The sequence below is a fragment of the Pygocentrus nattereri genome, chromosome 1, assembly GCF_015220715.1.
Source record: "Pygocentrus nattereri isolate fPygNat1 chromosome 1, fPygNat1.pri, whole genome shotgun sequence".
Classification (NCBI taxonomy): domain Eukaryota; kingdom Metazoa; phylum Chordata; class Actinopteri; order Characiformes; family Serrasalmidae; genus Pygocentrus; species Pygocentrus nattereri.
Window position 1 is genome coordinate 52,711,445 of NC_051211.1, and position 19,759 is coordinate 52,731,203.

Sequence of the window (19,759 nt, forward strand, 5' to 3'; positions counted from 1 at the left end):
TGAGGGTTTTAGGTAGCACCCAAAAGGGTTCTTCTATTGTTATGATGTCAAACCATGCCAAGTAGGACTCTTTTCAAAAAAGGTTCTCAATCGATCTGAAGTCGAAGACTTTTCCAATGCAAAGAGCCATTTAATTATGCCAAGGGTTCTTTGAGTGTTCATGGTTCTATATGGAACCATTTTCTTTACTAAAGCTTTAAAGAGGCATCTTTTTGGCTCTTTGGTTGAAGTGTGCAGCTCCGCTGTTCTTAGCTTATAGAAGTGTGTGGTAAAACTTTGGGCCAGTTTCTCCAGGTGAAAAGTTGGTATTTGTACCTTTTCATAACCAAATGTTTTAAAACAGAGCAGTAGAATAAAAGCCTGGAGGCGAGGCGGGGTGTGTGGAGTCAGTACAGCTTAGAACAGATAATTTCAGTGGATTATGGTTCAGTTATGTTCCCTGACTGAAGGTACTGAGACGTACCCTTGAGGGTCCCACCCCAGTGACGAGAGGGGCACTGACCCAGTCACAGTATTACTACCTGATGGCTGATTACACTGAGATCATGGGTACGACAGTCCTTACATAACAGCATTTACCTTTCTTCCAAAGTGAAAAACATACTATACCACATCGTGGTGGATTGGCCTGTCAGAGAACATCAACACTGAACATAAATGTCAATTTAAACACAAACATAGGTCTTAAGTAAAAACGTCCAGGATAATCTGCACGGAAAACGAGCTGAAACTCTATAGCTTCCAGCTTGGCCTACGTCAGATTAGGTTAACCAAACCAATTAGGCTGTAATGCACTCTACTGTGCTTCGAGTCTTCCATTCAGAAGTTCAGGTCAAAGAGGAAAAACTCGGTAATTAGGCCTGGGGAAATACTGAGGAAATAAAGGAGGAGTGGAACTGCTTACTGTACACAAGCTGATTGGAAAACTCCAGGCTGCACGACATTAATCTCCATCACTACTGCCTTCTAACTAACTACCATAGCTGCTCTTCTTAGGTTCTCTTAAATAATACAGGCCAAAACCTTAAACCAGAAGCACAATTTCAACAACAGCAACAGTCCAAAGGCCCCCGTTATCTGCTCTGACACAGTCAAAGGTCAGTGTATTTTATAGGCAGCCTGAATCATTACACTTAAAAGAAATGAGTCAATGTGCAAGTTAGGGTTTTGTTCAATGTCCCCCGTCCCCGAACGCAACAAGTGTCTGAAATTTGCTTGTTTAGTTTCGCACTAGAGCCATGAGGCTAATGCAACAGAACCCTGTTTAAAAGAATTTCGGTTGACATTCAGCACTGTGAGAAAGTTTTAACCAGTTTAGCTCAGCAGTGAGTTGATCACAATATACATTAGAATAAAGTCGTATTCATAATTCCGATAAACAGAAAAACAATAAACAGTAACAAGAATTTCTCGGGTCCATATTTTTCCTCGACACCTTCACAGCCGCCACAGAGACTCGTTAATATCATCGATTACATCATGAGGTCAATTTACTGAGCACTGATTGGTCAAACCAGGAGCTGCTTTATAACTACATATAATACTGGGCTTCCTCGAGGAGGAGAGGCTTGGAGATGGGTAAACACACTAATATGCAGAAAATCACCATTATATATATATATATATAATTCAACAAAATATATAGAATATCAATTAATATTTAAATATTAACACTTTTCTCAGCAAATAAACACAAACTACACAAATAAATAGATTTTGAAAATGTGTCTTGGGTGCCTCAGACTTTCTCACAGCACTGCACATTTTAGCAACATCAACGTTGTGGCACCCGTGAAAATCTGCGTAAACTAGATCGGCTATTTTAACCAAACCCCTGCACTATTTATACGTTCCATACAGAACCATTCTATGCTTAGAAGGTTCTTTACATGGAGAATGTGTTGCATATGCTTCTGTATAGAAACTCATTCCCATACAGCGGTGGTGATGGGAACCAGGGGTCGCCATGACTACAACAAAAATATAGGCACTTTATTTGCTATCCAGAACCACCAGAGAACCTGTGTGACTAGTACAGAACCAGAACCATTTTGAAAATGGTTCTAAGCAGCACCAAAAGGGTTCATCTATTGTATACAAGCTTGACATTGTAACAATAACAATAACCCCTGTTCGGTGCTATATAGAACCAAAAGGGTTTTACAGAGATCCATATGCAACACACTCTCCACTGGTCTGAAGAACCATGCCCACCATGCAAAGAACCACTTCAGCACAAAACGGTTCTGTATAGACCTCATGACTCTAAATAGAACCATTCCCTTTACTAAAGAACGCTTGAACAAGCATGTTTAAGAGTGTAGTTTAAGTGTGGATACTAGGATTTCTGTCTGTTTGACTAAAATCAGGAGAAAATGCTCCATGAAATTAACGTCACCTGATTTAACTCAATATGCAAATAAGAAGATTAAAAAATAAATACAAAATAGACGCTTAGCTATACTTATGGCTCACTTATGTGCCTCATCAACAACGACAGCGCTCTAAATGTTCATCCAGGGGAGTAAAACTCCTGGAGATCTACAGCACTGCATCCTGTACCCACGCACTAATATACGCAGGGATTACTAAACACAGCTGTGCAATTCTAGGGCCACAGTTTAGTAGCACAGTTGTAATATAGCGAAGCAGTGGTTGGTAAAACGTCAGATATAGATTACATATCAAAACAAGCCAAAAATAAGTAGATAATTAGAAACCTGATTACTGACAGTTGACTCAGTAATCAATAATGTAATAGTCTGTAACAAACATGCAAAGTAATCCAAGCCGTGGTGCACACATAACGCATAGATTCAACAATTTCATGATGATATGGACAGATATGGACAGATATGGACATCACAGCAACAGCAGGCGATCAGCGGTCAGCTTGGTACAGAAGCACACGCGTATATACATTGTATGTACACTCAAGGTCAGACTGCTTCACTGCCACACAACGCCAAAGCTGAACTGTTTGCAAAGCTTGTGCAGACCGAGCAACAGGGCAAAGAACAAGGTAAGCACAGGCGCGAACTCCGAAGAGGGGAACTCCACCAACTTTCTAAATTTCTGCATCATTTAACGGTTAAAACAAACAACGTAAGCAACGTCACTCAGAGCGGTTTGGTGTGAAATGCTCTGTTCTAGGGAAACTTGGAGAAACATTCACAGTGGTGGCGATAGGAACCAGACGGTCACCTTCAAAAGCTCACAGAAAGATACTGCACGAATTGGTTATGAATATAAATATAACTATAAATAAGCCTGATGGCTGAGACTTTGCTTGTCGTCAGTCCCGTGACAAAGCTTTGGCCTTAAAACACAGTTTATTTCAATCCATTCATGGATTGGTGGAGAGATACATGAGGGGTGGTCCAAGGCAAAACAAACCCCAAAGCAATTTTTCCCCGCCAAACACACCACTATCATCATCACGTACAAAACCCTGAACTTAAACGGCACGAGTGGGTTCACCGGTGCTTTCCGACAGTGAATAAAACGGCTATATCTGTGTTGTAGACATGGCGACCTCTGGTTCCTATCACCACCGCTGTGAAGAAATCCGAGTCGGCAGGTTTCTCTGCGAAGCAACCTACATTTCAGATCAATCACTCTAAATGAGTTTGCTTAGATGGCAACTACTGAAATTATGCCGACATTTGGAAAAATCTGGAACTCTCCTTTAACGCAAGCTTCATGCAGCCTTTCTGTGATCCGCTCAGCACAGCTGAGTGAGGTCTCGGTTGGCACCAAACTACCACCGTTTCCCAGTCAGAGACCAGACACGTCATTATTGCAGTGTGTCAAATCACTGTGCACCGTCAGCTGTCCCTCTCAGTAAGGGAACTCGGCAGCGTTTCCACAAACGTCCACAAGAAGCAAGAGAGAACGAGGTGAAAATAACGTCTTGCTCCGGTTCGCCAGGCGAGGAAATCTCACCGCAGACAAGAAAGAGTATGAAACGGGCAGCTTTGTAAGAGTTTGTATTGTGTCCGGATTAAACAGCACCTTGCTTTTGACAGGTCAGGCGTCTTTGCCAATATTTGTCCGTGTAGTAAACGTCCCACTGCTGCACGCACACACACACACACACACACACACACACACACACACACACACATCACCGTGTCAATGCCAGAAGACAGGTCTGATAAGAGCACATCACAAAGCAAATCTACAAAGGGTTTTTTTTCCCCTACAGCTTGAATGCCCAGCGAAACAGCTGAGAGCCTGAAGACACAGCAGGCACAGTCTACATCAGCCATGTGGCTGGCTAGCTAAACCTCCCTTATCTAAAGGAGAACTCCACCACTTTTTCAAAATTCAGTCCTGGGGATGCAGCCAGAGTGGTCTGCTGTGAAAAGGCTCACTGCAGAGAAACTTGCCGACTCGGATTTCCTCACAGTGGTGGTGATAGGAACCAGGAGTCACAGTGAGTGTCGACAACACAAACATAGGCATTTAATCTACTATCCAAAACCACCAGTAAACCTGCACCTGCTTTCTGATTTTGTTTACATGTGATCTCAGAAATGGTAAAAAAAAAAATGAATTATGTATTCTCAATTCTCAGGGGACGATTTTGCCTCACAGCACCCTGCCTGGCCATGAATAGCAAAAATATACTCTTCAGGCTGGATCCTTACCTCAAAACAGGCAGGGAATTCATAACCATTCCAGCCAGGAACTTTCTGTGAGGGAGCTTTTAGAGGGGGACGTCTGGTTCCTATCACCACCACTGTGAGTGATTCTGCCTCGGTAGCTATGCTTCTCTACCACGGAGCCTTTCACACCAAACCACCCTGAATGACGGTTAACGCGTTAACCGTTACATTACGCAGAAATTTGGGGAAATTGGGTGGAGTTCCCCTTTAGAGAGTGATAACACCTGCTAAAAGAGCTCGTTTGCCATCGAGCTGTTTCTGGTTAGCTAGCCAACCTGGGGTTCTTCCCTCTGGTCAAAACGACGGAGCCGGTTCTGAGGCTGAACCGGGCTCAACACACTCGCACTTGTCGGGGATTTCTACGTTATTCCTGCTGACTAGAAGTAACGCTACATTATCTGTCCTTAGCACGGGCACCAACCTCGCCAGATAACGTTACATGTGTGTGTGTTAAAGGCGCCTAGTCAACCTAACGTTAGCTGGCTGGATCTCCTCCACATCGATTTGGACGGGGGGACTCCCAGAAGAACCAGATTATCCCTTGTTCTTCTTCTTTCTGCCACCTCCTCCTCCTCAGCGAAGCGCTCCGAACACGTTTGGGTTTTTGTTTTTTTTCATATTCCAACGGACAACTTTCCGAACGGCCAACGGTCGCAGCGCTCACTCCACTCGGACACCTTCGGAGCCGACCTAACAGTTCGCGTTTCGCCCTCGGCCACCCAACCACCCCATTCTCAGCCCAGTTTTAAGGCAGAACCGTCTTTCTAGCTGCCTTGTCGCCCAACTAGCTAGCCGTAGTAACCCAGCTAGCCAATTTGGCTAGCTAATGTACGCGGCTGAAGTCCAGCTTCGTTTATTCGCCAGCTTCTTGTTCGAATTCCCCCGTTCCACCTTAAATGGTGCAGCAGTTAACTTACATTCTGGCGCCTCGGAACTAACCTAACGGAGTCTAACGTTAACTGCTGCAGCATTTAAGGTGGAACGGGGATATTCGAGCAAGACGCTGGCGAATAGGAAGCCGACTCACTTCAGCCTCGCAGCTAATGTTAGAGAAGGCGAGACCGGACCGCTGAGAGGGACGGACGGTGGGACGGTTAACGTCGGCGTCCAGACATGTCCGGCCGCCGGTACCGCTGCACTAAAGCCAAATGGTTTTATTTAAAAACAAAGGAGAGAACTCACCGTGCACGGAGAACAGCGTCTCGGAGGTCTCCCTCACTCTCCTCGGACTCTCTCTCTCCCTCGCTCTCGCTCTCGCTCTCCCTCCGCCGACTGCCTCCCTCCTCCAATCTGCGGCGAAATCCCGCCCCTCTCCCCAACGTCGCTTTGGGACATGTGATTGGCGTCAGGTGGGCGGGGCGCAGATGTTAATATAAGCTCTCCCATTGGCTCAGCCGGGATATCAGTCGCCGCTGGAAACGGTTGCGTCACTTTTTTTTATTTATTATTTTTTTTAATCGCTCAGGGTTCACACTTTCCTTATTCGCCCGCATTAATAACAGTTTATTTAATAATTTTTCAAAATATTTTTTTAAAGAAACCTGAGTTCGGTCGGGCGATGAAAACAGAAGACACACTCTTCTCCGCCACGGATAAAGCCTGCATGATCAGCAGCGGCGGGTCTGCTGTTGTTGAAGCCCCGCCCACATGTCTGGGACGAGTCTTCCCCCAGCGGCTAATTAAACATGACGTCATTGTTTCCATGACGTAGAGGTTTTCTATCTTGATTCAGTGGTGCTGTCCCGCAGAACCGAATCACACCAGACTGGAGGCCGGTGCACAGCAGACCTCCGGCGCGCGCCCAGTGTGAGGGGACGCTCTGGGCGCATTTCAGCATTTTTGGCAACCTGAACAAGCATGATAAGAAGCATTAAAAAAATATGTACATGAACTAAAAATGAATAAATAAAATAATCCAAAATCCCAGACACTGGACTACATGCAAACTGTGACTTTATGTGCGTATGTGTGTGTGTGTATATATATATATATATATATATATATATATATATATATATATATATATATATGTATATATATATATATATATATATATATATATATATATATATATATATATATCATATGTGTACACATATGTACACAATCATCTACAAACATTAAAATTGTTGCAGATGAATGTATGAATGTAAAATTACAGTGTCATATGCATTTAAAGTCATATAAATTTACATTATATTATATGATAAATGGTAAAATACATTACATAGTTTTTGTAACAGAATGGGTAAAAAAGAATGGTTTAAAATAAAGTTATACTTACAAATAACCTACATGCAGGTAGAAATATATACATATGTGTGTGTGTGTGTGTGTGTGTGTGTGTGTGTGTGTGTGTGTGTTTTCCTTGAGATGTTTTTCAATGAAGTGCTCAACACTCAAAAATGTCTTTCGGGTTTGGTTCTCTGAGAAGCTGCAAAAGAAAAATGCAAATGAGATTTCCACTCTCAAGCCTTCAGTGGTGCCAACCGCTAACCAGCAGCAGTGTTTCTTGTGGTTGCTATTGTGCAAAGGCATGCTGCTTGTGTCGTTTTATTTGGACTGCAGCACTTGACTTGGGTTGGTTGGAGACGTACCATCAGGCACTCACCTACTGTAAGTGCAATTTAGGGCAAAAATCAGTTACTTTTGCCTTTGTTATTAAGTAGATATGGCCTAAGGCATCACGGCGTCACCTCACGCAATAACGTATGATCTTGTGAGTGAACTTTTGACTTGTTCGCCACCTTGCGAGTTCGGTTAGACCCAAAAACCTGCTAATGTCCAACCTGGGCTTGAGACAGATAGGGCATTGACTTGGTTTGGAAGCGTGTAAATGTAGAACATGTGGCCCACATGTTGCCTATGAGGCATGATATCTTCGGTGCAGACGTCTCCAGTTAGCATCTCATTCATCTAATCGTCAAATGTAGGCCTTTCTCGGCCGCAAGAGGCTGTCAGCTAAGTTTCCTCTTAGGCTTCCAAAACCTCTGGAGCGGATGGGACGCGGATCCTATTTTTATTTGTGCCACTTTCCACTTCTGAGTTTTTATTCAGAGCCTTTCCCATCGGTCGCCTGTAGAGGAGCTCAAGCAGATGTCCCTGTAAAGCAGAGAGCCACGAGAGCGGCCACCTCCTGTCCCCACACGCGAGCACGCCACTGCAAAGTCACAACTTTAATGCTCCAATTAACAGAGCGGATAAACTCATTTTCACTCGTTTGGTTGGTCGTGTGCATGCGAACTCACTGCGCCGTGTGGTGTCTCTCAGGAACCTGTTTAAGGTTTATTACCTTACACATGCTTCCGTTATGTAACATTAGTCATAAACATTATTTTCCATTTCGCTATGACTCGAGCTGAATGAGGTGCCTCACTTATCTGACACGAAAGGCTGTAAAAATCTGCAAAATATTGTTCAGATAAGGATGGAAAAAGGGATTGTTCACTCAGTCGTGCCGTAATCGCTCCAGCGTTTATTGTGGCGTGCCCTGCCTTCATGTACACCGTACTATTACTACGAATCAGCTTTGGATGACCCTCAGAAAGCTTCGTCCAAAAATCTAATTTGCTCGCTTTCCCTTCACCCCACATGTGATCGATCAGCTGAGACATGTCTGAAATGCGCTTCTTTAGATTTGCACCAAAGCGGGCTAATGTAGCTAACGATGGAAGCTCATAGCCAGGACTTTAGCCTAAAGCAACCAGCCTATATTAGTCCAATCGCCAACTCAAACTCTGCTGAATTGACAAACTGTCTCAACTTAATGTGCATTCTCACTCCATAGGACACACCTGTATCTTTAAAAGGAGAAAAATATGGACAGAATTCAGGCTTCAAGTTGGTTGCAGCTCATGTTTTAGCTGGTGTCCATTCTTATAGATGACTGCGTTCTTAGCGTGTGAAACCACAGAAAAGGGTGAGGTTTTATTTGAGGTTACGTACAGAGGCGGCCTGGCCAAAATGAAAGGTTTGAATTTTAAAAGGCTTTGCGTGGTCCGGCTGCGTCGTTCCTTTCTGATGCTGTCCCTCTCGTGCTCTCCGATCTTCTAATGTTGGACTCCTCCTAGTTCCCTCAACTAGACTTTCTACTATGGGTGGCAGATCTTTCAGTGCTGTTGCACCCATACACACATATATACATATAAACAAGGACATTTTACAATTTTACATCATATATATATATATATATATATATATGTATGTATATGATGAAAAGTGTCCTTGTGTTTATATATATGATGAAAAGTGTCCTTGTGTTTATATATATGATGTAAAATGTCCTTGTGTTTATATATATGATGCAAAATGTCCTTGTGTTTATATATATGATGCAAAATGTCCTTGTGTTTATATATATGATGAAAAGTATCCTTGTGTTTATATACATGATGAAAAGTGTCCTTGTGTTTATATATATGATGAAAAGTGTCCTTGTGTTTATATATATGATGCAAAATGTCCTTGTGTTTATATATATGATGAAAAGTGTCCTTGTGTTTATATATATGATGTAAAATGTCCTTGTGTTTATATATATGATGAAAAGTGTCCTTGTGTTTATATATATGATGTAAAATGTCCTTGTGTTTATATATATGATGCAAAATGTCCTTGTGTTTATATATATGATGCAAAATGTCCTTGTGTTTATATATATGATGTAAAATGTCCTTGTGTTTATATATATATGATGAAAAGTGTCCTTGTGTTTATATATATGATGTAAAATGTCCTTGTGTTTATATATATGATGCAAAGTGTCCTTGTGTTTATATATGTGATGTAAAATGTCCTTGTGTTTATATATATGATGAAAAGTGTCCTTGTGTTTATATATATGATGAAAAGTGTCTTTGTGTTTATATATATGATGAAAAGTGTCCTTGTGTTTATATATATGATGCAAAGTGTCCTTGTGTTTATATATGTGATGTAAAATGTCCTTGTGTTTATATATATGATGTAAAATGTCCTTGTGTTTATATATATGATGAAAAGTGTCCTTGTGTTTGTGAAAGGCACTATATAAATGGAACTTATTATTATTATTATCATTATTATTATTATTAAAAGAGATCTTTAGATGCATGCTTGCTTCCCTACAGTGGTGCCTCAGGAGTCTCTAGAGTCAGATACGCTTTTCTCCTAACCGTCTAATGCAGAACGAAGCTAATATTACGGCTAAGAAGCCTGTGAAACCGGTGAGGCTGAGGGACCCAGTGCTGAAATCCAGGATACTGCATTATTTGACGAACGGCATAAACAAGTGCGGTTTACCAGCCAGCAGCGCCCATTACTCATTAGCTTAGTTAGCTTCATAGCTCCAGTGCTAATCTTGAAGAAAAAACTTTAGGAATCAAAATGGGTTTCTAATTTTTTACATAGGTTGTGGTGACTGGTGGCCCAGTTCTAGGGGAGGCAACCAGAAGGTCATGGGTTTTAATCCGAGGACTATCAAGATCCTCCTGATTGTTCCCAGAAAACAGACAGCACTCTCCTGCTGGTCCCAGAGAGGTCATGGGAAAAATTGCTATATAGGATCAATAAAGAAGAACATAGCACTAAAATCTCCCTCTCTTCCTTCTTGGTCACTCAATCACTAATGTGTACTCACAGTGTAAATACACAAGCCTGTCACATGCACAGCCCACAGCCAAAGCCAACAGTGCGAGCACAGGCCTGTCACTCAAACATTTTCCAGGTGATAGCGTTTTCTGTAGTTAATCAGATTCCCACCTTTCTGAAAGTGTCTCTGGGCCAGATCCAGACATAACACAAAGGCCGGAATTTTCCCCAAACGTGCTGAACACAAAATTGCAGCGTTAACTGCTCAAATGTGAGTTTCTGATTGGCTTAACTGCGGCACTCAGGCACTCATTGGCTTTGTTATAATAGAAATGTCCATATCTATAGTGCTACTTCTACAGTTTGATCAGGAGGCAGATGGATTTTATATACATATCGCTGCTGTCGGAAGAAAACCATGTCCATTTTGCAGTTTTTGACATGAATTGAAAATGCCTGTTGTGCGTTACATTGTGTATAAATTTCATGAAGACTGGACCAACAGAAATGGCCTGAAATAACTTGGAAAACATCTGGTTCCATTGACTTCTATTAAACGTAAAGTAGGTTTTTTTCCTTTCAGACCGAGCATCAGAACAGGGAAGAAAGGGGATTTAAGTGGCTTTGAACGTGGCGTGGTTGTTGGTGCCAGACGGGCTGGTCTGAGTATTTCAGAAACTGCTGATCTACTGGGATTTTCACACACAACCATCTCTAGGGTTTACAGAGAACGGTCCAAAAAAGAGGAAATATCCAGTGAGCGGTCAGTTGTGTGGATGAAAATGCCTTGTTGATGTGAGAGGTCAGAGGAGAATGGGCAGACTGGTTCCAGATGATAGAAAGACAACAGGAACTCAAATAACCAACCAGAATCTCTGAGGAACGTTTCCAACACCTTGTTGAAAGTCTGACAAGAAGAATTAAGACGGTTCTGAAGGCGAAAGGGGGTCCAGCCTTTTACTAGCAAGGTGTACCTATTAAAGCGGCCGGTGAGCGTATCTACTATACTATAATTTTTGCATGTTCAAGCTTAATTGATCGATGTCAACTAACCGTCATCTGTATCTTATTGAAGACTTGGGTAAACCCACCACACGGGTCAAGTGAATGATTTAGTTACGCACTTTAAATGTAGAGCAAAGAAGTAGTTAAGCTTAATTTTACCGTGGGTACAGTTTTGTTATTGTATTAAATTATATATTAAAGGAAAACAAAAAAGGAAAAAAAGAGGAAATATCCAGTGAGCGGTCAGTTGCGTGGACGAAAATGCCTTGTTGATGTGAGAGGTCAGAGGAGAATGGGCAGACTGGTTCCAGATGATAGAAAGGCAGCAGGAACTCAAATAACCAAGCAGCATCTCTGAGGAACGTTTCCAACACCTTGTTGAAAGTCTGACACGAAGAATTAAAGCAGTTCTGAAGGGCCAACCTTTTACTAGCAAGGTGCACCTAATCTCAAATCTCCAAAAATGTCATGCATCGTGAATATGGCTATCAAAATGGTAACTTTACAGTTTTAATGGAAGTCAATGGAACCAGAGTTTTTTCCAAGTAACGCTGGGTGTCAAAACGGTCAAAAACTGAAAAAGGACAGAAATGGAGATGTCTGGCCGTATCGTCCACCCCTAATTAGGCGCATCTCACTCCTAGATCTTGCAAACGCTTTGGAGGGTCATTCTTCAGTCTCACTCTGCTGAACGCAATAAAAAAACAAATTGCATCATGGTTCATGCCCAGTTCAAATTTGTGCATCAAGTGTCGCTAGACGTCAATCATGTTCGTATACACACTTCCCGTTTAAAAATAGAAGCTCACTCCTCAGGTTTTGTTTCAAGGAGAGGGGGGGGGGGGGGGGGGGGGGGGCACTGGAAACACCAGTTCTTTTCCACCATCATTTTACCCCATCATACCATCATTGCAGTGAAAAATGGTGTTTTCTTTTAACCACTATCATCAAATACATCAGCTTGAGATTTCCAGAAGAGGGTTAGTTTAACGGTTTAGGTTGTTCAGCTTGTCATTCTGTTCTGCGCATTGCGACGCGTGGACGTACGGATGCACAGTGACATTACTGTTTATGAAGGCATGCAGAGACTATTTATTGAGGCAGATTCTTTTGTTTATGTGTTGTACTGACAACTAAACATCCTGGAGCAAGCCATTCAGTAATACACTCATCAATGGCCTTTAATCCTGGTCTTTAATCCAGTCAATGGACTTCATGGCTTGATTTAACAAGAAACTGTTAAAATAAAATGCATTTTCTATCACTGTGCCATGCTCTGAATGCGTATAAGAGAGGTATACATTGTGAGCATTTATGTGGGTTAGCACATAGCTGGTCTGTCACGTCGATGCGCCTGTTCATCCTGAATACTCTCATGAAAGGAAAGGCCTTTCCTGGCTTTCACTTCATATCATCATCTATTAGTCCACAGTTACTACCATTAAAGGGCCGGTATCCTACATTTCTCTTGTATTTTGTTTTTTATTTCACTCATTTGTGTGGTTTATGTACCAAAAATGACCATAAGTGATTTGTACTTGACCATTTTTCAACCTATGTTTATCCTTCAGAATTAAACAGGCTATGATATATTTAAATGAGCTGAAGCTGCACTTAGAGCTGAAACACTCCTTACAACGGGTGGGTGGGGCTAAACTGCTATAGGCTGGGTAGGTGGATTTGTGCAAATGAGTTGGTTCTCATGACATCACAGCTACAAAGACTTCAGAACGGGCTGTGTGGTTTGTGTAAATGGTCTGGGGAAATTTAGTTTTCCGTGATGTGGCGCCCTTAAATGATAATGATAATGATGATAACAGAGCAATAAGCATTGCTTTTGTATTTGTGCCACGTTCTGTTCCAGTGGCCTTAAGTCAGAAGGGTCAGTTTGTTTGGCAGCTTAGGTCTCTTATCAAGATTCGAGATAAAACTGTTTATGCAATTAGGGGTTTCGGGTGGGCGGCAAAACATTCTGTGACAAAAATACGGCTGGTCACACGGTCCCAGGCCAAAATCATAAGACAGATCCTGATCTGTTCCATAGCTATCAGCAGCACTTCAGTCACGTTAGTCATGTTTGGTCAGATCGATGTTGAGCAAGCAGAAAGCAGGGAGAGAACGTGGAAACAGCTCACTGTGGAAATTGCACAAGACAATTGAAGGCTCTACCACTCAGGACGCACTGGATTATTGCTTCCTCTGGTCACTTTGGTTCCTATGCTGCTGTTTTCCACTAGCTCAGCATGTCAGCACAGGACTTCCTTTATTTTAGAAGGCCTCAAAAATAACAGAGAGAGAGAGAGAGAGAGAGAGAGAGAGAAAGAGCGAGAGATAGATAGAGAGAGATAGAGGGGGGAAGAGAGAGAAAGAAAGAGAGAGAGACAGAGAGAGAGAAAGAGAGAGAGAGAGAAAGAGCAAGTGAGAGAGAAAGAGAGAGAGAGAGAGAGAGAGAGAGAGAGAGAGAAAGAGAGAGGGAGGGAGAGAGAGAGAGAGAAAGAGCGAGAGAAAGAGCGAGAGATAGATAGAGAGAGATAGAGGGGGGAAGAGGGAGAAAGAAAGAGAGAGAGACAGAGAGAGAGAAAGAGAGAGAGAGAGAGAGAGAGAAAGAGCAAGTGAGAGAGAAAGAGAGAGAGAGAGAGAGAAAGAGAAAGAGAGAGGGAGGGAGAGAGAGAAAGAGCGAGAGATAGATAGAGAGAGATAGAGGGGGGGAAGAGAGAGAAAGAAAGAGAGAGAGAGACAGAGAGAGAGAAAGAGAGAGAGAGAGAGAGAAAGAGAGAGAGAGAGAGAGAGAGAGAGAGAGAGAAAGAGAGAGAGAGAGAGAGAGAGAGAGAGAGAGAGAGAGAGAGAGAAAGAGAGAGAGAGAGAGAGAGAAAGAGAGAGAGAGAGAGAGAGAGAGAGAGAGAAAGAGAGAGAGAGAGAGAGAGAGAGAGAGAGAGAGAGAGAGAGAGAAAGAGTCGGCTTTGTGAATTCGGTTATGAAATCTACATCCCTCTGATGTTCTTGTTCAAATTTTGATGAATAAATTTTGTTTTGTTCAAATTTAAGCCTGTTTAATTTCGTTTGCCTCAGACATGTAATTACTCAGATATTCATATCTCAAATGATGTCAGTTTTTTTTGGGACACCCTGTACTTTACTTTTAATGTAAGTCAATGGAACCAGACGTCTTTTTAAGTCATTTTGGGCCAAAAATGGAGATACAAGGTTTTTTTTGACAACAGCAACATATATACAAGTCCAGTGTTTTTTTCATGTGTATATATATATATATATATATGGATGTACACACACACACACACATATATATATGAGTGTGTGTACATCCATTTTCTAAGCCGCTTCTCCGTCAGGGTCACGGGGGGGTGCTGGAGCCTATCCCAGCAGTCTTCGGGTGGAAGGCAGGATACACCCTGGACAGGTCGCCAGTCCATCGCAGGGCAGACAGTCACACACACCTAGGGGCAATGTAGCATGTCCAATTGGCCTGACTGTGGGAGGAAACTGGAGAACCTGGAGGAAACCCACGCAGACACAGGGAGAACATGCAAACTCCACACAGAGAGGACCCCGGTCACCCGGCCGGGGAATCGAACCCAGGCCCTCCTCGTTGTGAGGCGACAGCACCACCCACTACGCCACCGTGCCGCCCCGTGTGTGTACATATATATGTTTATATGTTGCATTATAAAGCACTTTGAGCTACATTTTAAATGTGTAAAAGTTGTGTCGTTATTATTATTATTATTGTAATAATAATAATTATTATTATTAGCAATAGCAGTAGTAGTAGTAATATATGCATATGTAATCCCACTTGTAGGACTATTTGTGCCGATCTGCCTGTATTTTTTCGTGTGTGAGAAGACGCAGTCAGAGTGAAGTAAACACTCATATTTCAGTTTTACAGTATGTTTCTGTCGTTGTTTGGGGGACGAGAAATTCAATGAAAAACATCCATTACCCCAAACGTATCATCACACCACCATAATTACAGTAATTGCCTCTTCCCAGATTGGGCAGAGGGGGTGGGGTGAATATGGGGTTTGTGTGGTGTAAGACTCCCCAATTAAGGCAACAATAAATGGCCCATGTGCTGACACAGGTCAAAAGCAGAGTGACAGCCACAGGCTAGAGCTCAGGAGAAAACTGCGAACATGGAGGTGAATGAAGCTTATCGTGGCTCAAACTCTCACGCCTGCACTCAGTAAACTCTGCGAAACTGAAAGCGCCGTTTCCAGCAGAGTAACAGAGACAGCAGAAGGGGCGGGGCTGTGGTTTAGGAGAGACATGACGCAGGATAAACAAACGAGCTGAGCACAGTGAGAAGTGTGTGTATACATATATATATATATATATTTATATATATGACAATAAAAAAGACATACAGAGAGAAACAGGGAGAGAGACGGAAGGAAGCTAGAAAGAATGAGAGAAGGAGAGAGAGAGGGTCAGAGAGACAGAATGTAAGAGAGAGAGAGAGACAGAGAGAAAGAGAGAGAGACAGAGAAAGAGAGACAGTGAGTCAGAGAGAGAGAGAGACAGAGAGACAGAATGTAAGAGAGAGAGAGAGAGAGAGACAGAGACAGAGAGAGACAGAGAGAGAGAAAGACAGAGAGAGAGAAAGAGAAAGAGAGAGAGAGAGAGACAGAGACAGAGAGAGACAGAGAGAGAGAAAGACAGAGAGAGAGAAAGAGAAAGAGAGAGAGAGAGAGACAGAGACAGAGAGAGACAGAAAGAGAGAAAGACAGAGAGAGAGAAAGAGAAAGAGAGAGAGAGAGAAAGACAGAGAGAGAGAGAGAAAGACAGAGAGAGAGAGAGAGAGAGAGAGAGAGAGAGAGAAAGACAGAGAGAGAGAGAGAGAGAGAGAGAGAGAGAGAGAGTATTGGGTAAGGGCATGTTTGTGTTTCCAACTACTCCTGGAATTTACAGGAGCAGCTGGCCAGCGCCAGGCGTACAGAGGTGGACAGTCCAACAGAGACACACTGCATCGTACTGTATTGCTGTGTGTGTGTGTGTGTGTGTGTGTGTATGTGTGTGTGTCTTTAAGGGATGGAGAGTTGGGGAAATACACACAGTGCTCTTACTCAGCAATGGGCCGGCTCTGAGTTCGGTGGGCCAAGTTTCCACTTGCAAACAATAATTCACCTCGAGTGCCCAGTGAGTGTGTGTGTGAGTGTGTGTGTGTGTGTGTGTGTGTGTTAGTGTGAGGACGCCTCTCACCCTGAGCGCTGAAGAGATGTACACTCCGCCCAACAGCATCCTCTGTTTCCACACTACGTTTTCCGTTCTGATCTCACTGTTTACACTCACTGCTGAGTGTGTTGTGTTGACGAAGGAGGCATGCCTTTTCATGAAGGTCAGTGTACCTGCATGCTATTTATAAACAACCCGTCAAAGCAGAACCGGGGAGTGAACCGCTGAACTCGTCCACGTTCAACCTGAAGCCACACTTTGGCACAAATGCTGCTACTTTCTCAAAATATAAGTAAAAAAAAAACGCAGCTACTAAAAACAACTGGAGTGGAAGTGGCCTCAAAAAGCTTCCGGAGCACGTCCAGCATCTGTCAGCATGGGAGCTGTGGATTCATAGGCGCTGCTTTTCTCTGTTTTTGGGGTCTTGGTTGAAATGAAAAGGCTGAAATTGTGAGCAACAGTGAAAGAGACCAGACGCATGAGGGGGCTGATTGTGAGTGGATCATTTACTCTCAGATGTACTTCAAATCCATTAAAATGTTCTTTAAGCGCATGTAGCTAGTATTTACTCACCTCTACTTCCACCCTTTCCTCTTCTTCGTAGTAAAAGCTTCTACTTTCAGCTCAGATTTTAGCCTCTCTGAGCGAGTGGGTGAGCGTGGGTGTGTGTGCGCTTGTGTCTATGCGTATGTATGAGGTGAGCGCCATTTACAGGTTGGCAGAGGTGACATTTTTAAATGGGCTGTAACTGATGTAATTACAGATCGTTTTCGCTGTGTTTAGCTGTTCGTTTAGGCATAACGTTTGGCCCAATAAAGCACCAACCCCCCCCCACGCGCACACATCGCCACGCTACCGCGCCTCTCTCCACACACACTGCCCCATATAATTAATCATCTATTATACCACTTCACCAGGTTTCCCCACCACGGGCTGAGATTTACTATGTAAATTTGCCAGAGCAGTGGGGCAGGTGGCTGGGATGTGGGTTTAATGGGTATTAAATGCCCTTTCTCACTCGCCTTTCCTCTTTCTCATGGATTGCATACGTGACGCAAGCTGATGGGGCACAGAGGACGAGGGAAAACAGCCAGGCCTCGTTTCCTGAAGTTAAGGAAAATGCTCATATATACAGACGTACCTGTTTTTGTACAGTGTAAGGACAGAGGGTCATGCTCATACAGTACTGGGGCAGCTAAGCAAGTTATTTAAAACTGTTTATCTTTACAATAAATGTATATATATATATATATATATATATATATATATATATATATGATTACATGATTAGAGGAAATGCAAACAAGCTTAACACAAATTTCTTTGAGGTGACATCTTCTGAGATCGAAGGCACTGGGTATAAAATAAAACATGACATGCCTTATGGCAAAAATATTACACCGATCAGGCGTAACATTCTGACCACCTCCTCGTTTCTACGCTCACTGTCCACTTTATCAGCTCCACTTACTGTATAGCTGCACTCTGTAGTTCTACAGTTACAGACTGTAGTCCATCTGTTTCTCTGATACTCTGTTACCCTGTTCTTCAGTGGTCAGGACCCCCATGGACCCTCACAGAGCAGGTACTATTTGGGTGGTGGATCATTCTCAGCACTGCAGTGATGCTGATGTGGTGGTGGCGTTAGTGTGTGTTGCGCTGGTGTGAGTGGATCAGCAGTGCTGCTGGAGTATTTAAACACCTCAGTGTCACTGCTGGACTGAGAACAGTCCACCAACCAAACATATCCAGCCAACAGCGTCCTGTGACCACTGATGAAGGACTAGGGGATGACCAGCAGCAGATGAGCTGTTGTCTCTGACTTTACATCTACAAGGTGGACCGACAAGGTAGGAGTGTCTAATAGAGTGGACAGTGAGTGGACACAGTGTTTAAAAACTCCAGCAGCACTGCTGCGTCTGATCCACTGGTACCAGCACAACACACACTAACACACCACCATCACGTCAGTGTTACTGCTGTGCTCAGAATGATCCACCACCCAAACAGTACCTGCTCTGTGAGGGTCCATGGGGGTCCTGACCGCTGAAGAACAGGGTAACAGAGTATCAGAGAAACAGATGGACTACAGTCTGTAACTGTAGAACTACAGAGTGCAGCTATACAGTAAGTGGAGCTGATAAAATGGGTGTAGAAACAAGGAGGTGGTCAGAGTGTTCTGCCTGATCAGTATATATATATATATATATATATATATATACACACATGACAGGAACTGTTAAGCAGTTAACATCCTACTGTGCTCTGTGGTGTATAAAAATGCTGAGCAGACCCAGCTGACCTCAGGGATGGATTATTGAACAGGCCATTACCCAGAGACTTCTACTTGTCAGGGGTCTCGGGGGGCCTCAGATCATAAGGCCCAGGAGGGACCAAACACTTGGGGCAATCCACTTCAGGTTTAAGTGAATAAAGAGCCAATGAACGTGTCTAAACAAGTAAATAAACACAGTAGATAAAGAACTGTACTCTGTTCTCAGGGCCCTCAGGTTTTATATCATTAATAATGAATATTATTGTGTTTCTAATTATGATGTTGCCATTTAAATGGGATGTTTTACATGGTGTTATAGTGGTGTAGGTGTCTTTCCCTGTCTTAGATACTAAAATCTTACTGCCAATACAAAAGAAGAGGGCACAATATTAAGACTCAGTCTGTTTATTTTTGTTTCTGTTTATTGTTTGTTCTTACAGTACTAAAGCAAATAATGGCAGAATGTTAAATTCAAATCTAATTACCACATATTATATGTACACATGCTAGATATGTATACATAGTTTATTTTTTTAATGGAGTGTCACTGTAAGAGTTTGAGGGGCCTCGTGAGACCCCTCATCCGTCCCTGATTGCCCTCGGCTTTCAATCCAAATACTGGGCCACAGATATCAGCAGATTCCGTCACAAATACTGCTCACCTGTCTGAACAGTGACTCAAGTCACATCTGCATTCAGATCTGTGAGAGAGACGTCAGTAAACAGGGCTGGAAATTGTGGTGGAAAGCGCACGCTCAGCGCGTGTGACACTCGTGCATTAGTGCGATATGTAAGGAAAAAGAGGAGAGCAGCTGTTGACTGAGAATGTCAGCGCAGGACGTGATCAGACCGTGTCAGCAAGAATGGTCTGTCCACAACGACACAGAGAGAGATATTACAGCAGGGCTGCCTTGCATAAACCCCTCATTACAAAGATGAATGACCATTTGAGAGGTCAGTGGTGTAAAAACCATCCGCACTAGTCTAGAAATGTGGAAAAAGGTCATATGATCAGGCGAGTCATCCTTCATCCTATTCTCCACAAGTG

At 42.9% G+C, this 19,759-nt stretch overlaps 1 protein-coding gene across 2 annotated transcripts in view; it reads right to left on the bottom strand.

Moving 5' to 3' along the window:
- The window catches only part of atp2b1a (ATPase plasma membrane Ca2+ transporting 1a), a 71,683-nt gene extending 65,709 nt beyond the window's left edge, over positions 1 to 5,974 (bottom strand). For both annotated transcript variants that reach the window (XM_017711303.2, XM_017711305.2), the window contains exon 1: positions 5,853 to 5,974. The gene's annotated coding sequence lies outside the window, so the exon portion shown is untranslated. The remainder of the gene's footprint in view (positions 1 to 5,852) is intronic.
- Positions 5,975 to 19,759: the final 13,785 nt, after the last annotated feature.